This window comes from Giraffa tippelskirchi, chromosome 3 (genome assembly GCF_054371585.1).
Source record: "Giraffa tippelskirchi isolate mGirTip1 chromosome 3, T2T-mGirTip1v1.2.pri, whole genome shotgun sequence".
Taxonomy (NCBI): Eukaryota; Metazoa; Chordata; class Mammalia; order Artiodactyla; family Giraffidae; genus Giraffa; species Giraffa tippelskirchi.
Window position 1 is genome coordinate 188,318,913 of NC_137277.1, and position 9,649 is coordinate 188,328,561.

At 46.8% G+C, this 9,649-nt stretch overlaps 1 protein-coding gene across 1 annotated transcript in view; it reads left to right on the top strand.

The window, feature by feature from the left end:
- Positions 1–2,392, top strand: part of HP1BP3 (heterochromatin protein 1 binding protein 3) — a 41,127-nt gene extending 38,735 nt beyond the window's left edge. Inside the window, exons 14-15 of the transcript XR_014078289.1 lie at positions 776–802; positions 2,170–2,392. The gene's annotated coding sequence lies outside the window, so the exon portion shown is untranslated. The remainder of the gene's footprint in view (positions 1–775; positions 803–2,169) is intronic.
- Positions 2,393–9,649: the final 7,257 nt, after the last annotated feature.

The following is a 9,649-nucleotide window of genomic DNA, read 5'->3' on the forward strand; positions in this document are numbered from 1 at the left end:
GGGAAAGAGGGTAAGCCAGCTTTATTCATGAACTGCTGTACTTAGCTAACTAAACACCAGCTAAAAGAAACTTAATCCAAAAACTTACAATTATAGTTGAAGCTTTTCATTTTTGGAACCTGATAAATCATATTTCTTTTTCTTTGGGTCAAGCAAAAATTCTAATTTTATCCATGAAGAGAAATTCTATTCGTTTATTTTTTAAAAGAGGTAGGTTTTATGTATTATTTATTTAGCTGTGCCAGGTCTTAGTCACGGTATGCAGGACCTTCAGTCTTTGTTGCAGTCCACAGGATCGTGAGCTGTGGCATGTGAACTCTTAGTTGCTGCTTGTGGGATCGAGTTCCCTGACCAGGGATTGAACCTAGGCCCATTGCATTGGAAGCATGGAGTCTTAGCCACTGGGCCACCAGGGAAGTCCCAGAAATCTGTTCCTAATGGTGTAAAGATCATTAATTCTCTTCCCCAGAGGTTCGTACTGACACTTCTGTTCCCAACATGTAGAGTTGCTTTTGCATTTTTGCGGTGGAACAGATGGTCATTCAGCTCTGCAGAGCTGAAGCTAGAGAACTAGAACTGCTGAAGCTCTGGCCTGGGACCTGCTTGACGGATGCATGCTCAGAAGCCAGGAGAGAGGCTGAGTGGTGCCCCTCTACTGCACTGGTTTCTTTTTAAGAAACTGATCGCTGCTGTTTTTATTACTATATTCTTGCCTTCTGACTGTCATTTTCCGCAACATTCTTAACTTCAGTGGCTTTTTTTTTTTTCGTTGCAGGAATTTTCTGCCTTTCGCTACTTAAAGGTATTAGCTTAGTTTTAACTTTCTGTTGATAGTTTTGTCAACAACTGGTATGTCAAAGGAGGTTTCTAAAGGTAACCTTCACAAGCTACTTTCCTCCAAAAATGGCAGCTCTTTCTCTTGATATTGTATGTAAATGTGTAATTAACACCATTTGCTGTTAAATCTTTGCTTATTAGCAGAGTGCTTTCTCTTTGGTGCCTTGAATATGTTTGACAACGTGTCATTATTTGACTAATTACTTAACATAATAATAGTGACAGTCATTCTGTTCAGTTCAGTTGCTCAGTCGTGTCAGACTCTGCGACCCCATGAACTGCAACATGCCAGGCTCCCCTGTCCATCACCAACTCCCGGAGCTTACTCAAATTCATGTCTATTGAGTCAGTGATGCCATCCAACCATCTCATCCTCTGTTGTCCCCTTCTCCTCCTGCCTTCAATCTTTCCCAGCATCATGATCTTTTCCAGTGAGTCAGTTCTTCGTATCAGGTGGCCCAAGTATTGGGAGTTTCAGTACTTCAGTCCTTCCGATGAATATTCAGGACTGATTTCCTTTAGAATTGACTGGTTGGATCTCCTTGTGGTCCAAGGGACTCTCCAGAGTCTTCTCCAACACCACAGTTCAAAAACATAAATTCTTCGGCACTCAGCTTTCTTTATAGTTCAACTTGCACATCCATACATGACCACTGGAAAAACCATAGCCTTGACTAGACAGACGTTTGTTGGTAAAGTAATGTCTCCAGTTTTTAATATGCTGTCTAGGGTGGTCATGGCTTTTCTTCCAAGGAACAAGTGTCTTTTAATTTCATGGCTGCAGTCACCATCTGCAGTGATTTTGGAGCCCAAAACATAAAGTCTGTCAGTGTTTCCATTGTTTCCCCATCTATGTGCCATGAAGTGATGGGACCGGATGCCATGATCTTAGTTTTCTGAATGTTGAGCTTTAAGCCAACCTTTTCACTCTCTTTCAACTTTCATCAAGAGGCTCTTTAGTTTTTCTTTCTTTCTGCCATAAGGGTGGTGTCATCTGTGTATCTGAGGTTATTGATATTTCTCCCAGCAATCTTGATTCCAGCTTGTGCTTTATCCAGCCTGGCATTTTGCATGATGTACTCTGCATGTAAGTTAAATAAGCAGGGTGACAGTACACAGCCTTGACATACTCCTTTCCTGATTTGGAACCAGTCTGTTGTTGTATGTCCAGTTCTAACTATTGCTGCTTGACCTGCATACAGATTTCTCAGGTGACAATCATAGCTAACACTAACAATTTTTTCTACATGGTCAGGCTCTGTACATACATTAACTTCATTTAACCCTAGCAGTCCTGTGAGATGGTCACTGTTCATTATTCCCATTTTACAGAAGAGAAGACTGGCACAGACTGAGGCTCACAGACTCACCCCTGGACACAGAGGCAGAGCCAGAGCCACCCCCAGGCCCTCGAGCACAGAGCCACCTCCAGCGGCTCTTCCCTGCCGTCTCTCTTTGACCATTGTTCAAGCTTCTGAATTCTCCCCTTATCTTATAGTCCAAAGAATGCAGGGGATTTGGAAATGAGATGAAATAATTAAATTTGCCAGTAGGAGTCTGTGTGACTTTTAAGTTTGGTAAGAACTATTCAAATTAGATCTTGGATTACTGGGAAATTTTAGCTCGACGGTCCTAAGGCGGCTTTTTGTTTTATTTGTTTTTCTTCTGGGACATGGCAGGCACTTGGTCACTCTCAGATCCTAGCCATGGGACTCTTCCTGGTGCTCACAGTTTACGTATTCCAGGCAGATTCTACGGACACTTAGGAGAACTTTTCCTCCAAGAACCACAGCTTCTATTAGAACTTTTTTTTTAATTAGAACTTTTATGTTGCTAAGTGAGCAGTGCTCTCGCACCTTACAAACTATGAACTTGTGTTCTATGAGGCCTTCCAAGAGAACTTCCAGAAAGGGGATTGTCTGACAACTGAATTTTTTGGACGTGATACCAGCTTAGTAATCATGAACTGAAATATTAGAAATTCTTGCTCTTGATTCTGAAAGAAACCTTACTCATCCGGTCTCTCTTGATCTGTCTGCTTTTTTAACCCAACTCCAGCAGATACTCTTTTCCCTAAAACCCAGAGTTACACAACATCCTTGCTCATCCATTTTACTGTTTGACAACTTTTGCTCTGATGAAATTCTCGTGTCAAACCTAAATCCCTTATGTTGTTTGCATAACTTAAATTTGCTGGTTCAGTCTGTAGAATAGACATTAATTTCAAATTGGGATTGACTCCTGGTTAGATGGTATCACTCAGCCTAGCATCCTAAGAACATTCATAGCTGTGGTCTTTGGGGGCTGTGTCACTTACCAGCTGTGTGACCTCGGCCAAGACAAGCTTCCTGAGCTTAATTTCCTCCTGTAAAATAGGTTCAGATACTCAATTTTTGGTGTTTTATTAGAAAGTGAAAGTAAAGTCGCTTAGTCGTGTTCAACTCTTTGTGACCCCATGGACTGTAACCTAACCAGGTTCCTCTGTCCATGGGATTCTCCAGGCAAGAATACTGGAGTGGGTTGCCGTTTCCTTCTCCAGGGAATCTTCGCAACCCAGGAATCAAACCCAGATCTCCCGCATTGCAGGCAGACACTTTACCCTCTGAGCCACGAGGGTTTTATTAGAATAGCTACCCAAAGGCAGTGTGAGATTATCAAGTATCAAAGACTGAACCATATTCACTAAGGTTACTAAGACATTTTAGGAGACTGATATATTTTTTTTTAATAAATGAGACAAAATCCAGTTTCACGAGTTCAACTTTGTTGTTTACCATTCATTGTAGATTCCTATCGTTAGACCTGTTAATCACACTACCTCAGATCCTTACAAATATATTCTCAAAGTATGTGAAACTATACCCATTTTCAGAAACAGATTTTGGTTAATTTCTCCTGATTAAACAAGTAACAAGTGGTGGAGTAGACAAACCGAGGCATGGCAGAATTGACCATTCACCTTGTCTTCACACCTTCCTTAGCAGGTTTATACCCTGACAGCTCAGGAAGCAAGATGTCTGGCAACAAGTTATAAGATGGACATGCCGTAAATGGCAGTGGTGAACAGATTTTTTTCCAATTAGGTTTTCAAACCACTAGGAGCCTACTTGTTAAAAAGAACAAGAAAAACATGTACAGCTTTTGAGTTACCAGGGCTGCAGGTAATGCCAGGGAGCAGAAGAGAAGGGCAGCCTGCTGGGTAGGAGAAGGAAGTCCTTCCTAGGCCAGGGTCAGCATCAGCTGCCACCTGGGCCAAACCTGGGGCCTCAGCTGGCTGTAGGTGGAGAGGGCGCTGCAAGGGAGACTGCAGCTACTCACTGTGCGATCTTTTCAAAGATCTCTGCTAAGTATCATTACCAGTTTTCAGCATAGTCGGGGTTTTGGAGAGTATTCGATATTACCTGCTTTCTTTGCTTTCTGAGGTGCAACCCTCAACTCTAGTCTGTGACGAAAGAGTCTCTCACAGGTGTTTCTGGGGAGGGGTCCTCTTTAGACTTGTACTTCTCAGGTGGAAAAATCCTTGGAACTATTCCCTGTTCCCTGCTTCTCAAATGGGGTACAGGTAGCAACAAGATTAAATTATTTGGGGGGCATTCATTTTATCTCCAGAGTATTGGAGGGAGTGCTTTATGTTACTGGCAATAAAACAAGTGGAAGGAAGTACAAAGTGCATAATAGTCACTTAAGATACAGGATTACCTAGAAATAAAGCCGCAGCAGCACTTAGGCTCTACCAGGTGGTCCCCAGGGAGTGCCGGGTCCCTCTGCTCCAAAACACTGGAAGCACCACCCTAACCGTGGCTGAGAGGGTGAGGGGAGGTGCCTGCAGCCTGTGCCCCTTTGGAAGTAAGAGTGCAACCTCAGGCCAGCTGCGGAACCTTCTGGTTCTCAACTGGAAACGAGAGAGTTGAACTAGATAACATTTCTCTGATCGTGGAACCTCCACAATCGCTGCCACCCTGAAAACACCAGAAGGAGGAATCTGGCCATAGAGTGCTGTGGTCTGGATCGCTTTGCCATTAGATGAAAAGGAGTCTTATTTTAATCACTGTATTAGTCTGCCTGAGCTATAACAAAACACCACAGCCCAGATCACATAAACAGCTGTTTAATTTGTCAGTTGTGGAGTCTCCACAAGCCCAGAATCAAAGTGTCAGCAGGTTAGTGCCTTCCGCCGAGAGAGGGAAGGCTCTGTTCCAGGCCTCTTTCCTTGGCTCGTCCTCCCTGCCAGCACATCGTCTTTCCTGTGTGTCCAAATACCCTCTTAAAAGGACACCAGTTGTGTGGGATCAGTGCCCACCCTGATAACCTCTTTTTATTTTTTTTGAGGAGGGGGGTGTTTTAGTTCCATGACCAGGGATTGAACCTGCACCCCCTGCATTGGAAGTACAGTCTTAACCACTGGACCACCAGGGAAGTCCCCTAATAACCTCATTTTAATGTAATTCCCTCTTCACACATCCTAGCTCTAAATCCAGTCATACTCTTAGGTCCCAGGTGTTAGCACTTCAGCATGTTAACTTGGGGAGCGGGGACACAGTTCAGCCCATAACATCTCAGAATTAAAAAAAAAATAAAACTCTGTTCTAGGTCACTTTGGGGGAGGCGCAGTAAGGTGCAGGGACAGCCTTTGGGAGGCGCCTGAGAGAAGGAAAGCAAGGTGCTCACGGCTGAAAGTAGCTGCCAATATGGGAAAGTGTTACTGAGGAAACAGGAAAACACGGCTGTAAAAACCAGCTGTGTGTGAGATGCTGTGCCAAGGCCTGTTCCAAGCTCACCATCTTGGCTACCATTTCAGTCCTGCTGTTGGAAACGGGCTTGCAAATGATGTGATGTTACTTCCCACACACATTCATCAGCTAGCAACCCCAGTTCCAGATTCTGGGATTTTTAGTGAAAAGAGAAGATTGTGATAGCAAGCTCACACCTGGTGAGGCTTAGTCACTGTCACTGACTCATCAGGAAATGCCAAGACAGGGCCCCGTGCCCGCACATGTCCAGGGATCACCACCCCACCACCTTACCTTCTTTGTCATCCCTTCCCCTGCTTTGTATAGATGATTTCCATGGTCTTCCTGCAAAAGTGAGTCATTTATCTGACGGTTGAGGTTCTCTACCTGATGACTCCCAAGACTTGTGCTGTCGTGAGTGAATGTAGGATTGGATACCTGGGGCAGATAATTATGCGGTGGTGGCCATTTCATGCTGCCCTGAACAGACCTGGCTTGGCTCACCCAGGAGATGGCTGGCTCCCACTGACGCTTGTTTTCCTTAACGTAAACCTCTGAGCTGATACATCTATTGTAGCTATACTGAGGCTACATGTGTGGTAGAAGATCAGAGTTTCTGTGCTTTGGGTGGAGCTAGGTCCACTGAATTTGGTAACCTGAAGACCAGCTCAGATGGGCAGTTACATTACTCTGATACACAAATGAAAATGAAGAAGTGAACTTCCAATCCATAAAATGCGTTTGGTTTTGAAACATTGTATTCCTGAGTGAAGGGATAAGTGAAGACCAATAAGAAGAGCATCCTTGGTGGTCACAAAGTCAGGAGTCAATGTCACATACATTTCCCACACGTGTATCTTCCCAGACCTGATTTTTTGTAGTAAACCTCTGTATCCCTGGGACCTACCACAGTGCCTGCCACTCAGACCTTCACCCTCTGTCGCCTTCTCCTGAGCAAGATTTAGAAGGCAAAATTCCCCCTCTGGTTTTATTGGCTTCACCATCTGAATTTAATTCCTTGGTCTTTTTTTCATTTTGACCTAAAACAAATTCCTGTCACTTTTTTTTTTTTAATTGTAGGCATCAGGATGAATTGTGTGCCTCCGGAACTCGTTAGAGTCAGTAATTAATACTGTTTTGGTTTCTCTTGTTTTCTCTGAAGGGTCTCAAAATGGGGACTGTGGTCTAGTAATTGGCAAGTCCTCTATTTAAAATTTACATGCCTTTTAAGAAAGCTTGTAAGAATTAACCCTGCATGTACCCTGAGTTTCATAAATTGGGATTTCTGGAAAGCGGGACCAAACTGTAAACCATCTTGATCCTTCTCATCAATGAGCTCAAGGCTGTCACACGACCTCCATGAAGTGTTTTCCAGAGCACTTAGCATCTGCCCTTCAATCACATGGAAAAGAAACTCAAGAGTTTAACAGCACTAACATCCACTGAGCACTTCACTCACCGTAGGTCAGGTAGGGTTCTGAGCAATTTGCCCACATTAACGCATGGGATGAGATGGTTGGATGGCAACAGGGACTCAATGGACATGAGTTTGGGTAAGCTCTGGGAGTTGGTGATGGACAGGGAGGCCTGGCATGCTGCAGTCCGTGGGGTCACAAAGAGTCGGACACAACTGAGCAACTGAACTGAACTGAACACATGGGAATCCTTATGTCCCTAGGAGTCAATTCAGTTCAGTCGCTCAGTCATGTCCAACTCGTTGCGACCCCATGAATTGCAGCACGCCAGGCCTCTCTGTCCATCTCCAACTCCTGGAGTCTATCCAAACCCATGTCCATCGAGTCAGCGATGCCATCCAACCATCTCATCCTCTGTTGTCCCCTTCTCCTCCTGCCCCCAATCCTACCCAGCATTAGGGTCTTTTCCAATGAGTCAACTCTTCGCATGAGGTGGCCAAAGTATTGGAGTTTCAGCTTCAACATCAGTCCTTCCAATGAACACCCAGGATTGATCTCCTTTAGGATGGATTGATTGGATCTCCTTGCAGTCCAAGGGACTCTCAAGAGTCTTCTCCAACACCACAGTTCAAAAGCATCAATTCTGCGGCGCTCAGCTTTCTTCACCGTCCAACTCTCACATCCATACATGACCACTGGAAAAACCATAGCCTTGACTAGACGGACTTTTGTTGGCAAAGTATGTCTCTGCTTTTAAATATGCTATCTAGGTTGGCCATAACCTTCCTTCCAAGGAGTAAGCGTCTTTTAATTTCATGGCTGCAATCACCATCAGCAGTGATTTTGGAGCCCAAAAAAAGAAAGTCTGATACTGTTTCCACTGTTTCCCCATCTATTTCCCATGAAGTGATGGGACCAGATGCCATGATCTTAGTTTTCTGAACGTTAAGCTTTAAGCCAGCTTTTTCACTCTCCTCTTTCACTTTCATCAAGAGGCTCTTTAGTTCTTCTTCATTTTCTGCCATAAGGGTGGTGTCATCCACATTTCCGAGGTTGTTGATATTTCTCCTGGCAGTCTTGATTCCAGCTTGTGCTTCTTCCAGCCCAGCGTTTCTCATGATGTACTCTGCATATAAGTTAAATAAGCAGGGTGACAATATACAGCCTTGACGTACTCCTTTTCCTATTTGGAACCAGTCTGTTGTTCCATGTCCAGTTCTAATTGTTGCTTCCTGACCTGCATACAGGTTTCTCAAGAGACAGGTCAGATAGTCTGGTATTCCCCTCTAGGAGTCAGGTGTTAGTAAAACTCCCAGATGAGGTGCTAGAAGATTAAAGTGATTAAGGTCCCACATCCGTGCAGTCAGAGGAGGTGTCCAGATTCGGGACCAAGTCTCTAAGCACCACACCTCACCACTGCCCTTCTTGGAAAGGCATCCGGAAGCTTTGGGGAGATGGAGCGACACCCAGCAGGCCCCGCAGGGCTCACACTTGCCTCCTCCCCCACTCCCCTGAGGCAGTCAGACCTCAGCAGTGCCCACCCACCTCCCTCAGAGTACCCACCTGCCTTTGCCGCCCCTGCTTTCCTGCCATGTGGCAGCTGCTGGCGTTACCTCTGCAGAATTCAGATGTCATACATGCCAAAGACTGGGCTGAACCAGGCTCGCTATTTATTTCTGTGGCACCTACAAGGTCTGTTGGAGAAGGAAATAGCAACCCACTCCAATATTCTTTCCTGGAGAACCCCATGGACAGAGGAGCCTGGTGGGCTGTCCCCAAACAGTCAGACACGAGGGAAGCAACTTAGCACAGGGTCTGTGCTGACACTCTGGGCTGGATTTGCTCACCCCATCTCGGTGGATTTTCATGTAACCCAAAGGACAGGGTCATGGCCCCCCCTGCAGAGCTAACTGCCCAGATTTCTTGGAGCAGGCTGTGCAGGGTCAGTTAAATCTCTTACAAGGAACGGCCGGCAGGAGGAGGGTGAGGAAAGGGCTGCGCCACACCTCCCACCCCTCTGGGGCTGAGGGAAGCAGGGCTGAGATTGGCCGGGGATCAGGGGGTGGGGTCCCCAGAGACCGGATCGTGACGCCTTCTTCATTCACTCATCAAGACCACAAGCCCGGAACGCCTACTGCGGGCCAGCTGGTGCCGGCGCACTCGGGAGAGAGGCGCCTCCGGGCCGAGGCCGAGGGCCCTCTAGTAAGATGGGTTAGTTAGGCTGACGGGCAGGAGTGGCGAGAGCTTTAAGGAGGTGAGGTCACCGGTGGTGGTCAGGGAAGGCTTCTTGGAGGAGGTGCTGCCTCAGCCGCCGCCGAGATGACGAGAAGGCGCTATAGCCGGGGGTGGGGGTGGTGGGAGGGATGGAGGGTTGAGAGGGCGGGAGGGGAAAGACGCCCCAGGAGTGGGGAAGCATTGGCGAGGCCCCCAGCACTCAGACCCCCCACCCACCCGTAAAGAGGCATCCTGGTCTAGCGGGAGAGGCCCCCCAGTTCTCGCTTTAAAGGCGGAGCACGGGGGCGCGAGACGAAGGGGGCGGAGCCAGGGCCCCTCGCGGCCGCTGATTGGGCGGCGCGGGCGTGCGGAGCGGCTCCGCGGGCGCCGATTGGGCGGGCGAGGCCGAGGGCCGGGTGATGCGAGCGCCGCTCGCCGCGGCCACGTGGGGGC